The sequence below is a fragment of the Bos javanicus genome, chromosome X (genome assembly GCF_032452875.1).
Source record: "Bos javanicus breed banteng chromosome X, ARS-OSU_banteng_1.0, whole genome shotgun sequence".
In the NCBI taxonomy this organism is placed as follows: Eukaryota; Metazoa; Chordata; class Mammalia; order Artiodactyla; family Bovidae; genus Bos; species Bos javanicus.
In genome coordinates, this window is record NC_083897.1 from 104,744,365 (window position 1) to 104,770,060 (window position 25,696).

Consider the following 25,696-nt stretch of genomic DNA (forward strand, 5'->3'; position numbering starts at 1 on the left):
GAAAGTAGAAAGGTGGTTACCAGGGGTTGGAAAAGTGGGGTGACGGGCAATTATTGATCAAGAGGTACAGAGTTGCAGTTTGGGAGACTGAAAAGTTGTGGAGATGGTTGGTGGTGATGGCTGCACAATGTTAATGCACTTAATGCCACTGAACTGTATTCTTAATAATGGTTAAAATCGATTATGAATTTTTCCCACAATAATATATTATATATATATATATATATATTAAACGGCTCTCTTGCTTTGTACTCCTTTAACATTAGGACATTAACTTAAAACATCTTAAAATTATATTCTCATGTTGTTTGTTTATGCTCAACATCGTTCCATTCATATGCATCTCAGTAACTCTCCATCTACAGACAAATCAAAAATATCTGGCAAAAAGTCAGAGGACAAATTACTCTAGATAAAAGCATTCTGTGGATAACTAAGGGACTATCCTTTTCAACAAAATAACACTAAGGTAAATGGAAAAGGCAGCAGTCTGAGACCTCTCCCCAAATAAAACACCTTTCTCTCAGACCACAGAACTAAATCATCTTCTCCACATTTCTGTGCTGGGCAGGCACAGTAGGTGTCAGCACAGCATATACTCTGCTCTATTCTGCTATTTTTAACAGTCATCTCTCTACCACCACATAAGAATTGGATACTTTTCCCTTAGTGTGCTAGGTTGAGAGATTAAGAACAGGACACAGGAATGGAACAATTAAAAGTAATTTCTGGATTCAAACATAACTCTTGCTCAAAACCCCACCTCTGCCACTTACAAGCTGCCCTATCTTAAAGTCCAGTAACAAGTACTGTCACTACTTTTCCAGGTCTTTAAAGCAGACAGTGCTACCCACAAAAATGCCATGAAGGGGCTTTCCTCGTGGTCCTGTGGTTAAGACTGCATGCTCCCAAGGCAGGGGACAGAGGTTTGATGCTTGGTTGGGGAACTAAAATCTCACATGCCATGTAGCACAGCAAAAAGAGAAAAAAGTCATGAGAATTATTTTGATAAAAGTGTTTCATAAATACCAAACACAGTAATTCTCAAAAATTTTAATTTTCTCTTCCTTTTCTATAGTGTACTGTGTAGAGTTATTGAATATTTGAGCTAAGAATTTGAAAATAATGTATTGAAATATAATGTGGAAAGTCTGAATGGAGGGGGAAAAAAAATCAAAGATATACTACAACTATGTTACCCAAGAATAACACCACTATTTTTTTCCTCCTTTTTCTTTCCTTTTTTTTTTTTTTTGGGGCTACACCACAGGGCTTTCAAGACTTTAGTTTCCCCACAGGGATCGAACCTGGGTCACTGGCAGTGAGAGTGCCGAGTCCTAACCACTGACAGCCAGGGAATTTCCAACACTGGTAACTTTCTTACCTTTTTTTTTTTTTTTTTAAGTGAAACGTTAGTTGCTCAGTCATGTCCAATTCTTTGCCACCTCATGGACTATAACCCGCCAGGCTCCTCTGTCCATGGGATTTCCCAGGCAAGAATACTGGAATGGCTAGGGGATCTTCCTGACACATGGATCGAACCAGGGTCTCCTGCACTGCAGACAGATTCTTTACCATTCGAACCATCAGGGAATCCCCTGGAACACTGGTACCTTTCTTAATAAATCCCATTCAATTCAAGTGGATGGGATATGAATTGCTATCACACTCCTTTACTTGATTACAAGAAGTACTCTCAAGGTTCTAAAGGAGCTTATCTTCCAAGTCACAGATATTTAGGCATTCATAGCTGAGTTAGACGGAGAAGGCAACAGCACCCCACTCCAGTACTCTTGCCTGGAAAATCCCATGGGCGGAGGAGCCCGGTAGGCTGCATCCATGGGGTTGCTAGAGTTGGACATGACTGAGCGATTTCACTTTCACTTTTCACTTTCATGCACTGGAGAAGGAAATGGCAACCCACTCTAGTACTCTTGCCTGGAAAATCCCATGGGCGGAGGAGCCTGGTAGGCTGCATCCATGGGATCGCTAAGAGTCAGACATGACTGAGCGACTTCACTTTCACTTTTCACTTTCATGCATTGGAGAAGGAAATGGCAACCCACTCCAGTGTTCTTGCCTGGAGAATCCCAGGGACGGGGGAGCCTGGTGGGCTGCCGTCTATGGGGTCGCAGAGTTGGACACGACTGAAGCGACTTAGCAGCAGCAGCAGCAGCTGAGTTAGAACAAACTTTCTACCAAGTCAAAGTCAAAGTATCCTACACAGAACTGAGCAACTCAATAATCATTCAAATCATTTAAAATCTGACACAATAGCCACCACTTCTTGTAGGGGCACTAAAAGTCGACAAATCACAATGCGAAAATTTACTGTACAAAGTAAAGTTTGAAGCTTAACATTTTATTTCAGAAAAACAAGAGTACTGCAAGGGTCATTGTTCTCCCTCCCTTTCATACGAATTTTACCAGAATGCATCTTGGATTTTCAGCAATACAAAATGGCAATATTAGGTGTTTTATCTGGGGAGAGGTCTCAGACTGCTGCCTTTTCCATTTACCTTAGTGTTATTTTGCTGAAAAGGATAGTCCCTTTAGAACCTATAGTATTTTTATATTCAAACTTAGCATCTTCCAAGATGGGAATAGCATCACGTTTACCTGGATAAAGCTTAGTTATCCATTATACTAAATAACCTAGTATTCCATAAACATCAACCATTTGTATTTATTTTAAACTTTGTAGGACTCAATTTCTTTTTTTTTTTAATTTTATTTTATTTTTAAACTTTACAATATTGTATTAGTTTTGCCATATATCGAAATGAATCCGCCACAGGTATACCTGTGTTCCCCATCCTGAACCCTCCTCCCACCCCATACCCTCCCCCTCTGGGTCGTCCCAGTGCACCAGCCCCAAGCATCCAGTATCGTGCATCGAACCTGGACTGGCGACTCGTTTCATACATGATATTATACATGTTTCAATGCCATTGTCCCAAATCTCCCCACCCTCTCCCTCTCCCACAGCAGCTTTCAAATGGAAGGGCCTTAATACCACAGAAACCCTCAAAACAAAGAATGGTCCTTCTCTACAGGACCTTCTCTACATTCTCCCATCTCTGCTCAAACTTTCCCTACATTCCAGTATCTCTTTTATACAGCACACTGAAAGTCTCTACAATTCCACATATATGATACTACTATACTTAAAGAGTCTTTTCTCTTTCTAAATTTTTCTCTTTTCATCTAAAATATAAAGGACGTTAAAATAAAAACTCAAAGCTTAGTCATTTAAGAAATATATGCTGAGTATCTACAGTGGGCCACATATTGTTTTAAGCATAAAGGAATAAATACATGGCATTACACAGCTGGCAAATCTCTCTGCTCTTGTGGAACTAACATTACACAATGTGTTGAGAGACAAACAAGCAACAATGGCAAGTCCAACAAATTATTTACTGATCACCAAAATGAGTTCATTAGAAACTAATTTGATAGATCATCCTTATATACATCCACGAAATTATCTTGAGAACTTAACCTATTCTGGTTTTATGTATCAAAACCAAAGGGGAAAATTATTCAATTATCTTTCTTCATCTAGTGACTTTCCATGTTTAATTGGCATCTATTACCCTTGTTTTCCTCTTAAAATACTTGACTCAAGCGGTGAGAGACATACCTGTGAAACACAAGCTATACATACCTAGCATTAGACCTTACTCCTCTGACCGATCACTACAAAATGAAAACCGTAATTACAACTAACTAGACAAACTATTATTTTGCAATTAATACTCTAGTACATAACAGAAAGAAAAGAACTTACACGTTGGTTTAAAATTTAACTGCAAAATGTGTAAGTCATCTCATCTTTATTATAAGTCAATATGAAACATCTTTTAAGTACTAAGCTTTATTTCAAAATAACCACTATTTTAGTGTATTGGCTTATTTTAAGCCCAGAGTACTTAGATATTTTTGAATCTTAAACTGGAATTTCTATTGCTATGATAGATTCAACATGTTTAAAAACAAATTTTTTATGCATTGTAGTCTGGAAGAAAAAATATCCTTCTCTACATAGCAGTTCTTCTACAGCATAAGAAATGACACACATGGGGTATTACAGGTTTGACACAAGTCCATGGACAGAGAAAAACTGCCAAAACCCTCAAAGTATATGAAACAGAACACAAAATTAAAATAAACAAACAACGATCAAAAACAAGTATGTACTTTTAATTATCTGTGCAATACCTGGACTTCTGCTTTTTAAAAAATCCCTTCTAAGATAACATTGAAATGTTAAGTGAAAATTATTGGGGGATAATCCCGACTAATTTTTAGATAAACTCATTTGCAAACATTGTCACTGTATTTAACTAATTATTTAACTACCTATTATTATTATTTGTGACACACCTCACAATCAATTATATCAATACACCATGATCCATAGCCACTCTAAGTGGGTAAGGCAAAACACGTTTCAGTATTTATACTATCCAAGGATTTTTTATTTTGTGGAGTTGTTGGTTCTATTCCATTCAAAGTTTCTCTGTGGCTCTACAATTCTGTATCCCATTATTTACAATGGGTGTTTTTTTGCCCTACACCAAGTAATTATCGATACCAGCTGGATGTCCTACAATTCAACTCAATTCTGACACTATCTCCCGAAAGACAGCTCAAGATTTACTCTCCCCCCACTTCACATATCAGCCATAAATCCAAGTTGTCACCTGTGCTTCTGACCGACAGGCTACAGAATGGAGGCTCCAAAGACTCCCTCCTTGGGTTAATTTGCTAGAGCAGCTCACAGAAATCAAAGAAACATTTTACTTACTACATTATTGGTTTATTTATTGTAAAAGGATATAAGTTAAGGAACAGCCAGATGGTATAGGGCAAGGTATGGAGAAAAGGCATGGAATTTCCATGTCCTCTTTGGGCTCACCACTTGGCCCATATTTCCACGGGTTCACCAAACTGGAAGCTCTCTGAAACCCATCCTTTTGGGGTTTTAGGAAGGCTTCATTACCTAGGCACAACTGATTAAATCACTGGCCATTAAGGACCTCTAAGCCTTTCTCCCCTTCCTTCAGGAAGGGAGAGAGAACACTATTCATAGGGTTGGCTTCCCTGGCAACCAGCCCCCATCCTCAGTGATCTAGGGGCTTTTCAAGTCACTTCATTAACCTAACAACAGACACCTTCCAGATCCTCACCACTTAGAAAATGCCAAGTTTTAAAAGCTCAGTCGCCAGTAACTGGGATAAAGACCATTTCTTATTATCAATCATAGTATCACAGGTCCCCTTCCAGTTCCATCTTAATTTGTACATTACTCTAGACAAGTTATGAGCACTTATGTACGGGGCACAATAGTAGGTCCTTTATTTATATAACCTCACTTAATCACCAGGATCCCTATTCCATGATTATCAGTCCAATTTAACAAACAGAAGCAGAAGCTAAGAGATTAAGTAACTTCAGTTTGTCCAAGATGGCATTAACATCTTTTTAGATTCTCAAAGCCGTTGGCTCTTCCATTATATACCATGAAGATTCTCTACAGCCCCCAAGATAAAGATATTCTTTCCATATTTGAAGAGGGAGAACTAAGAGCGGGGTGGGGTGGGGCAAGGATGAGACTGATTTTTCTCTTAAAAGTATGGTTATTGTCAGGCCTGTCTGTGCCAATTATGTTTCTCTTTTTTTGGCATTAAAAATGATCACTACTGAATTTTATTAAAATGCAAACCCTAAAATATCATGGCCCTGCTTAAAAAACCCTCAAAGACCCAATGAAGACCAAAATACTTCTCTAATGGTTTAGTGTGCTCTAGAACACCCAACTTTGGGCTCATCTTGCAACTACTCTACCCAAAGCTGGTTCTAACTCCAATTCGCCTTCTTGTTGTTCCTTCAAAATGTACTTTTTCATGCTGACTGTGGAGCCTTTGCAAAAGTGGTCTTAGTCTGGCCCACCAATTACTGATTCACCAATCCTCAACTCTCCTCACTCAGAATCCATCAAGTACTCCTCCCAGAGGCTCTCAGAGGAAACTGCATTCTTCTTTCACAGCACCTGTGTATGATCTCGCTCCCTACCAGAACAGAAAAGCTCCACAAGCAGCAATTCCCCGCGGTGAGTGGTTAGGGCTCTGAAAGTCCACTGTAGGGGGCACGGGTTTGATCCCTGGTAGGGGAACGAAGATCCCACATGCCTCAAGGAACAGTTAAAAAAAAAAAAAAAAACAAGTCTAAGGGCAGAAGCTGCATGCGCTTTGCTCGTCATTGAATTCCAAGAATTCATTGGCACACAGTAGGTAAACACTCAAAACAAAAAAAAGAGGGGGTGGTGGTGGTGAACTACAAGTCAAACCCTCTCCCTTTTCAGTTCTAGTAATTCCTTTTATGACGTGTCCAACATTATTTTTTCCACTCCCACTCACACCACTCTAGGCTAGACTCCAATTTTAACATCCTGGATGGTCTCCACACTACCAATCTTTTTAGTATATTATTGCTAAATTAATGTCAACATTTTCAGTCTCTGAAACCTTTAGTTTTCAGAGGAAAAAACCTCTCTACTTTTTACATAATACTGTTCAAGATCAATCACAATCAGCCCTAACTTATTTTTCCAAGTCCATCTCTCATTCCTCAATTTCAATACCATCACAGTCAGGTTGACAAGCCTCAGAAAGTGAGGCAGAGTGAAGAGGCAGTCAAGTGGAAGAGCCAGAATTCTAACTGAGGGAGTACAAGTTCCAGGGTGACAGTCTTAACTTCCAGGCCACGCATGAATAATGCTTGAAAATAGGGAGAAAACTACCATTAATCTCACCATATCCACACCTCCAAGATACAGTATCAAAATATTTATGATGCAGAAGCACATTTGATAAAACCGGATTTTTCACCTAATTTATAATTTCCTCATGCTAAGTATTCTTCTATATTCACCTTTAATGGCAGCTGCTGCTAAGTCGCTTCAGTCATGTCCAACTCTGTGCGACCCCATAGACGGCAGCCCACCAGGCTCCCCTGCCCCTGGGATTCTCCAGGCAAGAACACTGGAGTGGGTTGCCATTCCTTCTCCAATGCATGAAAAGTGAAAAGTGAAAGCTAAGTCGCTCAGTCGTGTCCAACTCTTAGCGACCCCATGGACTGCAGCCCACCAGGCTCCTCTGCCCATGGGACTTTCCAGGCAAGAGTACTGGAGTGGGGTGCCATTGCTTCTCCACTTTAATGGCTACATATCACAAAATATTTTCTTCTAAATCACAACAGCTGTACTCCTAAGAAACATGGCATAATCAAAAATGATGTTATAAAAACAATAGTTCAATGGGAAAATGCCATTTCATGTCCATAACTATAAACCTAAATATCCCTTGGCAATTTTAAAATGCAGCCTTCACTCAAGAGTAAAGGCCTTTCTTTCTGTAGTTCCACCAGCACTGCCATTATCATCATAACAGGACTCATCATTCTTATCACACATTATGATAAAATTATACACAAAACCAGTCAAGGCAGCTATATTAAAGAGTCCCCACCCCTCCAGTGTGATGCTAGTTTTAGATAGCTTCAAATTCGATCAATAACTCAAGCTAATGCAAATGAAGATGTCTAATTAATCTCTGTTAAATCTAAAAACATTACTTAAGCTAAATGTCCGTATTCTATTATCACTATTAAACACACACACCATTAATTTTTGTCACTAAATCACTATGTACATCCACTTGTACTTCCTAGAAGTCATCACAACAGAACTGCATCCTTCATTCTAAACTCTGTGGCAACAGAAATTTATTCATTTAGAAGTGCTCAGTAAATGGTCCTTTTTATTCAAAACTTCTCCATACTGTATCTGTCAAGCCATATGTACACAATTAGGGTACCAGAGGTTTTTATATGTACATAAAAGCTTCAATAAATTCTAGCATCCTTCCGAAAGCATTCTCAAATGTGAATTTTTTAGTGGCTGTAGGCAATGAGTAATAAATTAAAAATGACTTACGGGGGACTTCCCTGGCAGTTCAGTGGTTAAACACACCCCCCATCCTCCTCAACACAGGGGAGACTGACTGGATCCCCGGTTGGGGGACTAAGATCCTTGTATGCTGTAAGTGTGGCAAAAAAAAAAAAAGACTTGTGGAATGATGGCATCAGAAGTTCTGTGGACACTCTCGCCAGTGAAACAACTGTAACTGGTAAAAACCATTAAAAAACTTCTGTAGTCTCTAGAAATGACCCTAAGGGTACACAGCAAATGAATACTAAAGAAAATCTACTCAGTAAAAACAGAGAGTCTGGCATTTTGAGCCAGCTCAGCAGGACAGAAGCCCCATTCCAGGTGGGTACAGAGAGGAACACAGGCTCTCACCCCCAAACTCCCAGTCAACTCCTGCCCCCGCCCACCCCTCCCTCCCCTTAAGAGGAGGAAGATAGCAAGCATTTCTCATCATCCTCAACTCTCAGCTGCAGAGGCTCCCACTGCAGGGAAGAGCTGGGTGGGGAGCCTTCCTTCCATCCAGGTCCCACTTGCAGAGCAGAAACTCTGACCCCAGGTTCAGCAGGCCAAGAATAACGCGGTCCTAATGACTCTCACTCCATCTCACTCACATGACTGAGGTTCCACACCAGGAGCCTAGAGGCTGCTGCTGCCACTCAACACTACTCATGAAGCAGGGGTACCACTGGCAAGCACCCCGTGAGGCAGGGCCACTGCCCCACCCCGATTCTGAAGCAATGGTGTAAAGGTTTTGTTCAAGGGGAGGAGGAGGCCATAAGGGAGCTCTGAAGTTCTCGCCAAGTGAGCTGACTTTACTTGGAACAGAGTAAAGGCAAGTTCGTGCCCGAAGCACTTGAACACAATGGAGGCTGAGATAATAAGCAATTAAGGGGCTGGCTGTCTGAGGAGGGCAACAAGCTCAACTTTATCAGAGAGAACAAAGGGAAAAAAACAGCTAAGAAGAGCCTCCCTGAGGTCAGAAATAAAAGCATTACGACTACTCACAATCACTGATTTTTAAAACTGTCCAGCCCTACAAACAACAGGTATTCAAACATATACACCCAAAACATTAATGAAAACTTAGGAAGTATTGGAAACATTAATAGTCATAAGTACAATCTATATTTAACTATTTCAAATCAATGATACGAAGAGATGGGGAGGAAAGCGAGAAATTAGGAAAACAGTATGGAATTGGCGTAGAAAAAGAATGAACCAAAAAGGAAATAAGGGAAGCAATGGGGCAGGAGTGACAGTTAACATCTACTGAGCAGATACTGCGCGTCAGGTATCATTGAAAAGTTTTAACCTATTAACCCATTTAATATTCAATCTCAAGAATTAAGTACTCATTATTATCATTTTACAGATGGGAAAAAATGAGGCACATAAAGGTAATCTGACTAAAATGAAATAACTAATGGGGGACAAAGCTAGCAAATTAAATTTCAAATCTAGATACCCTGGTACCAACAGTTTTGCTCATCTCCCCGCTATGCTACAATTGCTATTTCAATTTCAGTGCTGGAGGAGAAAAGACCATAGAGGGGATAAATAGAAGGACTTCACCAACTCTTCCCTGGTGGCTCAGGTGGTAAAGCGTCTGCCTGCAATGCAGGAGACCCGGGTTCGATCCCTGGGTAGGGAAGATCCCCTGGAGGAGGAGATGGCAACCCACTCCAGTACTCTTGCTTGGAAAATTCCATGGACAGAGGAGCTTTGTAGGATACAGTCCATGGGGTCGCAGAGTCGGACACGACTGAGCGACTTCACTTCAATTCTAGCAAGTGTCTTAGTCAACCACTTTTGTTAAAGATCTCAAACTTATTTTGCCAGAAGCAGTGTGGTATACAAAAGCAATTCTCTGGCCAGAAATATATGAACTTAAATTTCTACTCTGGTCCTTAACTGTGTGATCTTGGGCAAAATTCCCAAACCTCTTTGGGACTTAGTCTCCTCACCTGAGGAGGACACAAGGCTATGTTTTTGAGGATTAAATGAGGTAATGATTACCCTTAAATGTCAGAGCTGTCCAGTTAAGCATTAGTTTCCTTTCCTCTCAAGTAACATTTCATTGGAGGGGCGACACTTCAAAGACAACTATTTTGTTAACTAAGTACTGCGGATGGAACATGTCTGAGGGTTTGGGAGTGAAAAACACTTGGTAAATATGAAGTCTGGGGGAAAAAAAAATGATGTGTTCTGTTACAAAACAAGTACAGGCATACCTTGGAGATACAGTGGGTTCAGTTCCAGATCACCACATTAAAACAAATATCACAAAGCAAGTCACATGAATTTTTTGGTTTCCCAGTACACATAAAAATTGTGTTTACAGTATATTGTAGAGCAAATGCCGTTGGAAAAATGGCACCAACAGACTTGTTCGATGGCAGGGTTGCCACAAACCTTCAATTTGCAAAAAAACACATCTGTCAAGAGCATTAAGCAAAACACAATGTAAGGTAGTTTTGAGATTTACCTCACTAGCAAATACCAGTAAACACATCTGAAAATCATATTAGCTCATAAGCAACTTTCCCCTCAATATGCTAATATTTTGTACTAAGTAACGGCAGCTGAATGCAGCCTGAGGATGGGATAAAGGTCTGGACTGGAAAGCCGTCACCCTACATTTTTCTTGGCTCAGTCTAGCCGTATGCTGCTCTGTCCTGGAAGTACACATACTGTTCCCTCTAGTATCTGTGCATTTTAATTTTATTTCAGTCTTGTCCCTAACTCAGTAACCTCCCCATTCCCTATATAGAAGGGTTACCTTAAAAAAAAACAACAAAACTATATTTACTATACTTTGTCAGGAATTTAGAATCTTTTAAACTGTGCTGTTTATTTTATTGAAATTTTTATAGTTTTTGTTCTAACTACAAAATTATATAGCTTCTGAGTGATCAGTTTGCTCTCAATCCTGCTTTCCCCTGCAGTCGTGTTACTTTGTAGTGCCTGATTTTGCAGAGCATGAGGTTTCTCAGCAATTTCAACATAATAGATACACATGGAACAGATCATATTTAACCTCCAAGCATCTTTTTCTCTCTCAAGGTGGCCAAGACCTTTAGAGATTCCTGAAAAACTTTAATGGAAGAATGAATTTGAAGTGCCATGCAAAGAAGGCACCCAATAAATAGTAATGTTTTAACAAACACTGGTTATTTCTCCCTTGAAATGCTAGTTCGATTATTACGCACACTTGACAATTAATTCTGAACCTTCCTGGGCTCCCTATGAATATGATCTCTAGATCAGTCCAGAGGAAAAGTATTCTCCCAACTGTTAATTACCAGGATTCTGTGTTCCTGATATACATATCATAACTGTGCAGGTTGAACTTAATAAAATGAACAGCGTCAAAAATGTTAAAGTAGTTGCTTTTATTATTCTGTTAACATTAACACAGAAATCCCATATTTCAAAAATTTGCCCTACTTTTTGAAATGTCTCAAATCAAATCTTACCATCTGTAAGACAATTCATAGCACAGCATTCCTATGAGAACTTGTGCTGGCTCTAAAGAATATGTTACAATAGGAAAACTAAAGAAACCAGTAACAAGACATCGAAATTATTCAGTGTTACACAGTAAGTAACCTATCTTTTGAGTAAAATAATGAACATGAACTGCCCTTTTAGGTATAAATATATTTTTCACTTATTAAATAGGGAAATAACCTGGTAAATATGGAATTGGAGCTCCAGTTCCAGTCATGTGACGCCAAGCATCAGAGTTCCATCAACAATATACTAAGCTGCCTCAAGTTTGCCAAATTTGGTTCTACCTTAACAGTATTTTAAAAAACTAAATTACTTTCTACTTTAATGCTGCTTAAGTATGTGCATAAATGAAATTAGAATTCAACTCCTTATGCTTACTGCTCTGCTACAAAACAAGTTCACAAACTAAATACATACAAAACTATTACTGTTACTAACACGTGGCAGATGGCAGCACACCGCTGGCTGTTAGGGCAGAGGCTCCTTTGGGTTTTGCACGCCATCCTACCACCATCGCGCACCATGTGCGAGATACAGCTTTCCCACTTAAATGACTCCATCACTCTGTCTGTGTACATGATGTGCCATGACATCATTCTTCCTTCACATCAACACATCATTTGCGTGTTACGTCTGCTTCTGTTGCTCTCATCTGACAAACCCTACAGTGGAACACTAATACATTAAAAACACAAAGCTAACGCAAGTGCTGAAATGGTGTGGCAGTTCTGGACTATCCATCCAGGTACCCAAAACACATACACTAATATTTAATATCATAAAAATGAAAAAGACGTGTTTTAAAAAGAAAATAATTGTTCTAAATTGAGCACAAAAAGGGCACCAAAGAGATACACGTTTTTAAGGTTAGAACCTTGCAGGCCATCAGGGAGAGGTGCTCAAAGACTACTGGGATTTGGAAACTGCTCCAATTGTAGGAAATTCTACCTTTACATTTTCCCTTTAAAGTTCTCAGTTATAACACTGTAAAGCTCACTGCTCTCAGCAAGGTCTCTTTTTTATTGAGTCTAAAGTCTATTTCCCTTGTCACTGACACCTATTGCTTACAGTTATGCCCACTGAAACAAAAGTTAATAATATTCACCACTTTCTAAATTATAATCCTTCAAAATACTGAGATTTATACTGTACATAAACTCAAATCACTTCTCAAAAAAAGATACACTTTTCCTTAAATATTCCTTTATTAAACCCTTAAAAAGAGTGCGAGGTCTCAATAAATTTTAGTCCCTAAACAAATCAATCTACTCATAAAAAGCAAGTGAACACCACTGACTTAAAATATTAGACACGGTAACATATCAAATATCACAGAACATATGCCTACTTATCAGTCCACTCTTTGTTAAAAGACAGGTTAAGATAAACAACTCAGAGTTATTCATTAACAGCTCTTACCAATCTTTATCAAAATTAGTTAACACTTTCTTCCCTGGCGGCTCAGACGGTAAAGAATTTGCCTGCAATGCCGGAGACCCAGGTTTGATCTGAGTAGGAAAGGTCCCCTGGGGAAGGAAATGGCTACCTACTCCAGTACTCTGGTGCAGGAAATTGCAGGGACAAAGGAGACTTGTGGGATCTCAAAGAGTCGCCACAACTTGAGGGAGTGACACTTTCACTTAGAAGTTACTAATCCAAGCATGAACATGCTGATCCAACAAATTGAAGAGACTTCATTTCATTTAGTCATTTTATACACGGCAGATAAGATTGCCCAAAATTAGCATTTTCAATGTGCATCCAGTAGGTAAGTACTCGTTTTGCCTGAACCTTCACAAGACTAAATCACAAATGTAAAGAATCTGAAAAACCAAGAATTTGAAATTCCTTGTAGTCAATGAGATTATCTTCACTATGTCTGAAGTTATATATAATAAATTTTAAATAAGTCTTAAGATATAATTCAACTGTATTTATTCAGAGTTGTACAGCTATCATCAAAATCAATTTTAGAATATTTATCACCCCAAAAATAAACCCCATACTATTAGTGGCAATCACCCCCATTCCCTCCTGCTTCACCCCTAGCCCCAAGTTAATTGATATTTTTTGTCTTTATAGATGTGCCGGTTCTGAATACCTCTTATAAATGGTGCCGTACAACATGGAGTCTTGTGACTGGCTTCCTTCACTCACCATGACTGTTTTCAGGCTCATCCAAGTTTTACCACGTATCATTTCTCTTTGCTGTTGAAAAATACTCCATTGTATGGTACACATTTTATTGATGTATTCATTAGTTGGACACTGCATTATTCTGTAATATGGTTTTATACATGTAGACTCCGCTGAGAGATAGAAGAAAAAAGCTATCCTTTCAAGTCTGCATGACTGTGTACAATTAATCCTAAAAGTTCAAAATAACATCCTGCAGTATGCCATGAAGGCTAATATTCAAATCAAAAGAGGAACTTATATAAAGTCACTGAACACGAAAACAACATTAAAAACTTTAAAACATTCTAATTCAATTATGGCCCCTCCCCCACTTAGTGTACTGAGACCTTAAAAAAAAAAAAAGAGAGGCCAGAGGTTAGCAACATTTTTGACAGATCGCAAATGAAATAAGAAGCAGAAGTGCTAAAAGCAAGGGAACCTCATCTTTAAAATGAGAGGCTGCATGCTAAGGGCCCTTTAGCTACATTTTATGCCTCCATGCTGTGGCAAAAGAAGGCCAAATTAACAACAAGGGGAATGCTAATGGAACTCATTTAGTCAGACATTATACAGTGCAGTGGTTAAAAATACAGAATGAAGACAAACTGCCTCAGTTACTTACTCGGTGTCCAAACTGGACAAGTTCCTTCACATCTGTATCTTGGTTTCCTTATATATAAAATGAGGACAATAGTGCTGTTTTCAAGTTGCCGTAAGAATATATAGAAACTTTATGCACATATGTAGGTGCTACGTGTGTGCTCAGCCATGTTCGACTCTGTGTGGCCCCATGGACTGTAGCCCGCCAGGATTCTCTGTCCACGGAATTTTCCAGGCAAGAATACTGGAGTGGGTTGCCATCTCCTCCTCCAGGGGATCTAACCGATCCAGTGATCGAACCCTCATCTCCTGTACTGGCAGAAACTGGCAGGCGGACTCTTTACTGCTGAGCCACCAGGGAAGCCCAAGGATGAGTAGCAGGTCAACCCAATAAACGTGTGCGGGACAGAGGAACCTAAGGCAGTCAATGTGACAGCAGTTCAGAGTCACAGAAGACCAGCACCAATTACCAACTAAGGCTGATGGCATGCATAACTGGGCAGCATCCACAACCCTGGTTCTCCCCCTGTCATCAGATGTAATACAGATGTATTTTTTGGCCATGCCACAGCATGCAGGATTTTAGTTTCCCTGACCAGGGATCAAATCTGTGCCCCGTGCAGTGGAAGCACAGAGTCTTAACCACCAGACCTCCAGGGAAGTCCCTAGATGCAAATTTATAACAAAGAAAATTTGGCCTATACAAAAAGTTCACTGGTGGTAAAACATGCACTCTTATTAAAACAAATCAGTAGTTTTAAGAGTATGCAAGAGTTATCTCTATCCTTGCCTATTCCTTAATGTATGTTTATATAGGTGAAATCTGGTTAAATAAAGGCAGGGTGAAATAAAATATCTATGAAAAAGATAATTTATCTTGGTGATATTACTGAATGTCATTACTCTGTGCCAGACCCTGAAAAGATAGACTAATAAACAGTTTCTGCCCTTAAGGAATTCACTAGTCTAGCTCCCTCCCCGCTAAAGGAACAGACTGCAAGCAAATTCTTTAAAATGTATTTCATAACTGAATTTCACACACACACACACACACACAAAAACAATAGCCAACCTGGGCTTCCCTGGTGGCTCAGTGGTAAAGAACCCACCTGCAATGCAGGAGGCTCAGGAGATGCAGGTTTGATCCCTGGGTCCAGAAGATCCCCTGGAGAAGGGTATGGCAACCCCACTCCAGTATTGTTGCCTGGGAAATCCCACGGACAGAGGAGCCTGGCGGGCTACAGCCCATGGGGTGGCAAAGAGTCGGCCACGACTGAAGCAACTGTGCACGCACACAAGCTTAGAGACATTTATTGGGATGCACTAAAAATAAAAGTCCTGGACAGTCCTGAACAAACTGAGAATGGAATAAGCTTCCTGGTTTATATCTTTTATGATAACATACTATTTTTTTTGTTGTTTTTACATTTTGCCCCCTCTTCGCCCATTTCTCCCATCCTACTCCCTACCTCTAGTAGTCACCAATCTGTTCCCAATACCAGTGAGCTTCAATTCGTTTAAGATTCCACATACAAGATAAATTATAAGTTTTTTGCCTTTCTGACTTATTTCACTTAGCATGTTGCCCACAAAGTCCATCTGTGTTGTCACAAATGACAAAATTCCATTCTTCTTTATGGCCAAGTAGAATCCCATGGCCAGAGGAGCCTGGTGGGCTGCAGTCCATGGGGTCGCTAAGAGTCGGACACGACTGAGCGACTTCACTTTCACTTTTCCCTTTCATGCATTGGAGAAGGAAATGGCAACGCACTCCAGTGTTCTTGCCTGGAGAATCCCAGGGACGGGGGAGCGTGGTGGCTGCCGTCTATGGGGTCGCAGAGTCGGACACGACAGGCGACTTGACAGCAGCAGCAGTATATACAAACATACCACAATTTCTTTATCCATTTATCTATCAATGGACACTTAAGTTGCTTCCATATTTTGGCTATTGGAAATAACACTGCGATAAACATGGGGGTGTATACGTCTTTTCAAGCTAGTGTTTTCATATTCTTAGGCAAAATACCAGAAGTAGAACTGATGCATCATGTTGTAGTTCCTATTTGTAATCTGAGGAACCTCCATACCATTTTCCACAGCGGCCGCACCAATGTACACCCCACCAACACTGCACAAACGCTCCCTTTTCTCCACAGCCTCACTAACACTTGTTATTTCTTGTCTTCTCAGTTTATTTCTAAAGTTTATTTTAATTGGAAGTATTCAGTCTCTCAAGTGCAAACATATTTCCAGACATATTCTAAAGCCATAAAATGCACAATTATTTTTTAAATTATCACAGGAATGTTAATCCTCTTTGTCACTACCAGACCAATTACTAGTGTATCTTAAAGAATCTCTTATTTCAGGGAATTCACTGAGCTAGTGACTTTGAGCAGCAAGACCCTTGGCTGTGCTGTATCTTCATTGCTGCGGAGGCTTTCTCTAGTTGTGGTGCACGGGCTTCTCATTGTTGTGGCTTCTCTTGTCGTGGAGTATGGGCTCTAGCGGGTGTGCACTTCAGGAGTTGTGGCTCCTGGGCTCGAGAGCACAAGCTCAATAGTTGTGGTGCACGGGGCTTAGTTACTCCGTGGCATGTGAGATCTTCCCAGGCCAGGGATCGAAGGCATGTCACCTGCATTAGCAGGCAGACTACTTTACTGCTGAGCCATCAGGGAAGCCCTTGCAAGAGACTTAAGTCATTTACTGGCCAAACTTCAATTTTATAGGTAAGAAAGAGTTAAATGGACCAATAAATAGAGTTTAAAAGACCAATAAGCATATGGAAAAAGTTCTAACATCATTAAACACAGGCAAATAGATACCGAAGCCACAATTAGATATTCCTAAATCTCCACCCAAATGGCCAAACTTAAAGGACCAACAATACTAAGTGCTAAGGAAGAGCAGCAACTACACTCATGGTAGGGTTCGAAACTAGTACAAATACTTGAGAAATCTGTTTGGCAGTATTTACTAAAGTTAAACACACATATACCCTACAAGCCAGCAATTTCACTTCTGGGTGTATACCAAAGAGACCATCAAAAGACACAGACTGGACTTCCCAGGCGGTCCAATGGTTAAGACCCTGTGCTGCCAGTGCAGAGGACACAGGTTTGACCCCTGGTGAGGGAACTAAGATCCCAGATGCTGCGCCACAAGGCCCAAAAATAAAAAATAAAGCTATATAGCAGGTAAGCCACTCCAAAGATAATATCAAACTTCCCTTGGGAGTCTAAGGCACTGGTTTTCAAAGTGTGGTCCACTAAGAGCCTTTCAGTAGACTGAACAGATCAAAATTGTTTTCACAAATAATATGACATTATTTGCCATTTTCACTGTCATTCTCTCTGGAGTATACAGTGGAGTTCTTCCAGTCTATATAATGTACAAATTGAAGAAAGTAGTGGACAGAGACTCCATCTTTTTTCTTTTATTAAGTCAGATATGAAATTTTGCAAAAACATTTTTAAAATGTCACTTTTAACTTCTGTTTTGGAAGTTATTTTACATAGAAGTATTATTTATATTAACATGCAATGAGTTTGATTTTCAAACACACAAAAAAGTTTTTAAACGTCTCTGTTTTAGTTTCTAATATAGTAAGTATCAATGGACAGAACCCCACATAAATAAAAGCTCCTTGGGGTCCTCAATAATTATAAATGGGTCCTGAGACCAGTAAGTTTAAGAATGACTGGCCTACTGATAAACAATAAAAACGATAAGCTTCTTTTGCTACTTAAAGTGATGAAAAAAACACCAAGGTTTTCAACATTTTATCTGAAACCATCTGTGCCAGACAAAAATCATTGCTACTATATTTATCTGCATACTTTCTTAAAGCTTAATCTGGACTTCAGATGCAGAGAAGGCAATGGCACCCCACTCCAGTACTCTTGCCTGGAAAATCCCATGGATGGAGGAGCCTGGTGGGCTGCAGTCCATGGGGTCACTAAGAGTCGGACACGACTGAGCAACTTCACTTTCACTTTTCCTTTTCATGCATTGGAGAAGGAAATGGCAACCCACTCCAGTGTTCTTGCCTGGAGAATCGCAGGGACGGGGGACCTGGTGGGCTGCTGTCTATGGGGTCGCACAGAGTCGGACACGACTGAAGCGACTTAGCAGCAGCAAGTCTGTAATCCCTAAATTTACAGTACAAGCTGTTGGGCAAGCACAATTAACCCACGGGATACTAAATAAAATAAACCCCTCCACACACACACACGGACAACCAAAAACAAGGGAGAGGAAAAATTCAAATTACATTATCTCTCCCTACTTGGGCTTAGGACTATTAACTTAAAAAAAAAAAAAAACACCTTTTCCAATGTTCCTTTACTTGAAAATGTCTCTTCTTTAAGACTCCAGTTTTTTCCACATCTCTAGGCATACAGATAAAATTTACTAACTTAAAAAATAAAGTTCCTTAAGTCATCTCTTATCTAACACCTTGGTTTTACAGATAAGTGTAGTGAGGACTCAGAAGATTAGTTAATTGATTTAACATATGGAGGGGGATACTGGAACTACAACAGCCCTTCTGACTACAAATCCAGTACACTTTCACTGACTACATCATTTTCATTTCAAATATGAAAAGTTTTTTTAAAACAAAAAACTCTCCAAAATAGGAGTCAGTGGGGTTACTGCAACTATTTAAACAATGACATTATTCATCCATTTTATGTATCAATCTATTTAAAAAGCTGTAAAATATCACCTATACAAACCATGGAGAGCCTATAGTTAACACTTAACTGGATGCCAGCCAGATTCTAGTCCCCTACATGTTGAGGGAAAGGGTTGCTTTTATATATACATACATATATAAAATATACACATATTTTATACACATGCATGTGTGTATATATAAAATATACACATATTTTATACATATGTATATATAAAATACATATACATACATATACAGAGAGGCATGTGCTTTGAGAATCCACTGTTTAAGTAGTAGAGCCACATTGAGAAATAGTCATTCTATAACACAGATTCCTTTCTCCTGATGACCATTCAATAGATCTGAACAGAAAGAAGCTCTCAGTGGAGAGTCAGGGGAAGGAGTTTAAACGGAAGATAATAAAGGTTTTTAGCTAAGTATTGTTTTTTAAAGGCTTTCCAGGTGGCGCTAGTGGTAAAGAACCTGTCTCCCAATGCAGGAGAAATAAGAGACACGGGATCAATCCCTGGGTTGGGAAGATCCCCCTGGTGGAGGAAATGGCAACCCACTCCAGTATTCCTGCCTGGAAAATTCCACGGACAGATGAGCCTGGCAGGCTACAGTCCATAGAGCAGCAGAGTCAGACACAACTGAAGCGACTTATCACGCACTCCATTCAGTGATATGGAAGCCAAAGCATCATCTTCATATAAGTGAAGTCTCAGGTACCTCCTTCCTTTACTCCACTCCCCCCAAACCATGCGTGTGTACATGCATGCTCAGTCACTCAGTTGTGTCTGACTCTCTGTGACTCCATGAATTGTAGCCCGCCAGGCTCCTCGATCCATGGGATTCTCCAGGCAAAAATACTGGAGTGGGTTGCCATTTCCTTCTCCAGGAGATCTTCCCGACCCAGGGATCGAATCCAGGTCTCCTGCATTGCAGGCAAATTCTTTACCGACTGAGCTACGAGGGAGAAAATAAAGACCACTTCCTACTATAGAGAATCAGAAAAAAGTTCATGAAGATGGCTTGTGAGCTAGGTGGCAGGCTAGCCACAAAGGGGAGATAGAGTTCCAAAAGTAAAGCCATGGGTAAAAAGCAAAGACTAGCGCATCCACATCAACTATGGATAGTTTGATTCGGTGGGAGAACAAGAAGTAACCTCGGAAAAGTAGATGGCAATTACATCCAAATGACCTATTTGGGTAAAGCTGACATGGTAAGAGTTTTGAGCTGTATTTGGGAACAGAGAAGGAAGAGAAATGGAGGTACTTGAAGAACCTCATTTTTGTGGCTGTGTAGATGAACAGAGGGCTCCCCAGGTGGCGCAGTGGTAAAGAATCTGCCTGCCAATGACACAAGAGAAGATCCCTAGATTGGGAAGCTCCCCTGGAGTAGGAAATGGTAACCCACTCCAGTATTCTTGCCTGGAGAATCCCATGGACAGAGGAGCCTGGCGGGCTACAGTCTCTAGGGCTGCAAAGAGTCGGTCATGACTGAGCGACTAAACAGCAACGAGAGATGAACAGAAGCCAAAGAATCTTTCCATTAGTCTCCTTTCACTGACGTGATTCTTCTTCCCACGATGCACTAAGGTAATCCTCGTGTACTGTGCGTGTGTATTCAGTTGTGTCTGACTCTCTGCGATCCTGCCAAGCTCCTCTGTCCATGGGATTTTCCAGTAGAAGCAATTCAAGATAGCTGACAGGGAGCTCTGATAATGACATTCATTATGAGACAGAGACTCCACTGGGCTTCTCCAAACCTCAGCCCAGACTCACAGTCTCTCTCAGCCCAGTTCAGCATACTTCAAGTTAAAAATTCTCAAGATTTTTGGATAACTATATTGTACACTTAATACTAATACTGTATGTCAATTATATTCAACAACAACAACAAAAATATTTTTGGTAACTGATTGATATCTACGTACAGAGAACACAGTAAACATATATACGTAGGCAGGTTAAATATAAGAAAATGAGACTTTCTGTAGTCATTTCCAAGAGAGTCTGGGCAAACGCTGTATATAGTCAGTACCCTTTCATACATAATGCATTCCCGAAAATGTGACAGAAGTCAAATATTTCAAAGCCAAACAACAGATTCACATGTTTATAGGGGTTTTTCCAACTCTCAGTCAGAGTAAAGGAAAGTATTATAAAATCCCTAATTACACTTCACCTTTCACATATAAGCTTTATTACATACTTGCCGTACTTAATTTCCTATTTTGTTCTCATTATTTCACTCACCACTGAACAAAGTCAACCAACATAACCAATGAGCAGAACCTAATCCAGTAAGGTTAAAGATTCATGTCCCCAATCAGTTCCTTGCCTCAAAGACATTAGGTTTGAGCCCTCCAGCTGATGCACTTTTGTTTTCCTACTCATTTTATAAAAGGACAAAATACAGTTGAACTTGCAAATTAACACACAAGACAGTGCTGTACAAATATAGCATTAACTGCCGAAATAGAACTGTTCTCAGACAGGCACTACCACCATGCAATAAAAAGACATTTGCTTCATTTCGGCTAATGGACAGAAGTCTGACTTAAAGAAGGGAGGTTACTTCCCTGGTGGTCCAGTGGTTAAGAATCTATCTTCCAATGCAGGGGGTGGGGGTTCAACCCCTGATCAGCTAATTAAGATTTCACATAACTCGGGGCAACCAAGCCCACGCACCACAACCAGAGATGCCCTTGTAGCACTAGGAAGAGTCCATGTACCACAGCAAAGACCCGGCGCAGCTCCCCCGCCAAAAAAGAACAAAAAGAAGGGAGGTTAATACATAGTGTATTAAAGTACTGAGTATACAAAAATCTTATGCATCACAGTTAAAGACTAACATGTTTCAATGGTAAAAAGTACAGAAACAGGAAGCAGAGCTCAAAGTTCTTGTACGAAATCCACACTCTATATACATATACATATATACACAATTAGACTACTAACTCTTACCTCCTTTCCCACTCCACAGCACAGTTTAAAGGTCGGGTGGGGGGGGAATAAGATTGAAACCAGGACTGACAACAGTGAAAATAAACATTGAGAAAGTGAGATAGCTTAAGAAAAAAAAAAAAAAACTTAATTCAAAACAGTCTGGCACCTTTTTAGTGTATATGTGAACCATCCTTAAACTTCAATAGCCACCAAAGAAGAAAAGCAAGAAATACATAAAATAAAACAGGTCAAAAATAGTTAAATTATACTCCTGATGTTACTCCCACTAGCAAAGAACAGAAGGCCCCTAAAAGGGGGATTGAAGAAAAGGCAAGAGAAGTGGGGACGCACACAAAGTGTACCAAGAATCTGGAGTTAGATGAACAGAGGACAGGGGAAAAAAAAGTTTTAAACAGCAGGAAAGTTGGAAAATCATATTAAAATCAATTTCATGATTTTTGAGCAATATTTACCAAAGCAATATCTAAAAAAGGAGCAGCAGAGTGAGGAGGGACCCAAAACAGCGTCTTCTAGGATGAACAAACAGCACACTCTGAAGTCCTGAGGCAGAAGTGGAGGCAGAGGACAGGAGGAAACACGACTTAGTCAGCTGATCATCTGATGAGAACCTTTAAACACACAGCTAATAATAAGGTTGCTTCCACATGACGGAATTATCAGGGGGTGGAGTCTGTGTGTTTTGCTCCTTGCTTTCATTCTCTTATGCTACCCAAACTTTTTAACAGAATAGATAACAGTCGTTTCATAATTAGAAAATTTTAAAAAAGCATATAACATCTTTAGAAAGCTTTCCATCAAATAATAAATTGGTTTTAAGTATTTAAAAGCAAGTTTTGGTGTTCTGAAAAATTCATTTAAACAGAATATTATCCCCTAAGAAATCAAATTAATGAATATTTTGATAACGAACCTTTCCAATTTAGCTTTCCTTTAACATGAGTATCAAACACCACTGTACTGCTTTTAAAATGGTGCTCTTTGTCCCCAGACTCCAGTTCTAAAGGGTTTGTGGAAATTAATTTTTAAACTCCCTCCAACCAGTATGTATAATGGGGACAACTCTGTTTTGTTCACCTTGTGCATCTGTTACCTGGTATATTACGCAACAGGCATTTAACGTGTAATCATTGAATTTAAAGTACAAAGTAAAACAAAATTAAAAATATTCAAAAAGATTAGATAAAGCAATTAACTCGAAGAAAAGTAGGATATGCTCGATTTCACCTCTAAACCAGTTAATTCTCCAAGACTAGTTCCATGCTTGGGAGTTGTTCGAGAATGCATGTTCTCGGGCCCCATTCCATACTTACGGAATTAAACTCTGGAGGCAGGACCCAGCATTCTGTTTTAACAAGCCCTCCAGGTTTGAGAACCAATGCTCCATACCAGGGCTGCCAAACTACAATCACAGATCAAATCTAGCCTCCTGTTTTTGTACAGCCCACAAACTTTAGAATGGATTTCACACAGGGTCATTATAATTACAATCAACTTGATGGCAGAGCATTCGAACTTTAAACTCCCAATAGGCAAAATACTGTATTGTTAGTCCTCCCCCCCATTCTATGCCTCTTATTAGACCAGAATTACAATTAATTGAACTCAATTATCATTATAGTTTAAATTTTATCAACAAAAAATTTACCTAATAGCTTTAATTTTGCCTCTTAGAATGCAAAGACTACCGTCTATAATATTTACAATCTGGCCCTTTACAAGAAACAGCTTGCTGATCCCTGCTCTGAACTCAGGCAGTGTTATTAAGGAGAGGCCAAATCTTTCTACACTACCTAGGCAGAACATGGGTCCAATACCATATAATTTCCTTATCCAAGTTAAACAGGGTAGACTTACTTAGAAGTTCTAAGTAGCTAGCTGAAAGAAAAGACTAGAACAGAGCGGAAACCAACTACCTAAACTAACAATTCTTAATAATCACCAAAGTCAGTAGGAATGAAATGGACATTAATAAATTGACAGGTAAAAGAGGTTTCCCCTGCTCCTTTTCTTTCTGTTTTCTTCTCTTCCCACTTCATAGGCTCTGTAGCAGAGGATCAGATCCAAGACAACCAGCTCAAAACTGTCCCAAGGAAAACAATTCTTCGGTAACAGTTGGCCAATTAGTCTAAAGTGTTCAAAGTGTACATGATTGATCAGTTACAGAAAAGATAACCAGAAAGGGGCCATAATACGATGATACATCAATTTTGTACAGGCCATTCTAGACATCAGGAGTCAAACATTCCCCCAAATGTTGCCATTCAGGCAGTCAAAGTGATTGTTTACAATTTTGGGGAGAGGTTTCTTTTTGTTTTGGGGGGTTTGTTTGTTCTTGGCCACAAGGTGAGCCATGTGGGATCTTATAGTTCCCCAACGGGACGGAACCCATGCCCCCTGCAGTGGAAGCAGAGTTTTAACCACAGGACCACTAAGGAAGTCCCGGTAAATAATGTTACTCTATGTGTTCTGTAACACACAAAGGTAAAGGACAGAATCTCTGACCTTTTTTATCCATTATTAAGAAAAGATTTTAAGTGTGAATTTTGAATCACTACAAAGGTCATGGAATCCAAAGAATTCAGTAATTAACGTGACTTGTTAGATATGGAAATAGCTTCACATAGAAGCTAGTCTATGCACACTATCTTAGTGAAGTTACTTAGTTTGTTGAGCCATGTGCCACACCTGAAAAACAAGGAGTTTGACTAGATTGTTCCAGGACTTCCAGGACTGCTCATCATAAAAGGATTATCTGGTCAAGTTAAGTGACTCCAAGTAATAAGGGGGCCGCAAAGAAATAGAGGAATCATATTAAGAAAATGAACTAAACGTCCAACAAATAATTATTGAAAGTCTATGTGCCAGGCATATGTCAATGACTTAGGATCTTGAATCTGATCAGATAGATGCCACCAACCTAAAAAGAATTTGAACTAATAAAATTAATCAAAGCATCTGAACAAAATAAGTAAGACAAACAAAAAACATACAAGCAGTGCAGAGGTAACTGACAGAGTATCAATACAGAAAAGGAATGGTAAAATAACGGTTGACACCAGTTATGTAGTAGTTACTGGCCCAAAATTAAAAGCATCCTAAGTACGGCTATTTCTAAAACCAATACTAAAAGAATACATGTCTGCTGTACTTGACATCTGGGCTCACTGGAGAAGGCTGGCATTCATAGGGAAATTCTATTTAATTTACTTAAAGAGGATAAAAGGTAAAAGGCAAGTTCCACTGGCTTACACCATAACTAAGCATATTTCTTGCATGCGTGCATGCTCAGTTGCTTCAGTTGTGTCTGACTTTATGTGAACCCATGGACTGCAGCCCGCCAGGCTCCTCTGTTCACCGGATTTCCCATGCAAGAATATGGAGTGGCTTACCATGCCCGCCTCCAGGGGATCTGACCCAGGGATCGAACTCATGTCTCCTGCACTGCAGGCGAATTCTTTACCGCTGAGCCACCAGAGAAGCCCCAGCATATTTCTTATAACAACTTAATTAAGGCCCCTTCTATAAAGCACAGTAAGGAATAACAAAATTAGAGCTAGGAAGGACCTTAGAGACCAGCTAGTCCAATGGCCCTCACTTCATATAACAAAAGCTTCCAGACAACAGTAATCTCTAGAACAGTGCCTGGCACATGGTAGATGCCAAATAAATATTTGATGAAAAGAAAACTAATGCCTTAACAGGTATTAATACTGTTAGTATTAAAGCTGAAACTCTAAGACGATGCTCAGTAAG

At 39.7% G+C, this 25,696-nt stretch overlaps 1 protein-coding gene and 1 non-coding gene across 5 annotated transcripts in view; one reads left to right on the forward strand and one right to left on the reverse strand.

Moving 5' to 3' along the window:
- The window catches only part of USP9X (ubiquitin specific peptidase 9 X-linked), a 116,446-nt gene that overhangs the window by 86,470 nt on the left and 4,280 nt on the right, over window positions 1-25,696 (reverse strand). The gene's annotated exons all lie outside the window — the stretch shown is intronic.
- TRNAC-GCA (transfer RNA cysteine (anticodon GCA)) lies at window positions 9,576-9,647 on the forward strand. Its single transcript has one exon. It is a non-coding gene; the product is annotated as a tRNA-Cys (tRNA).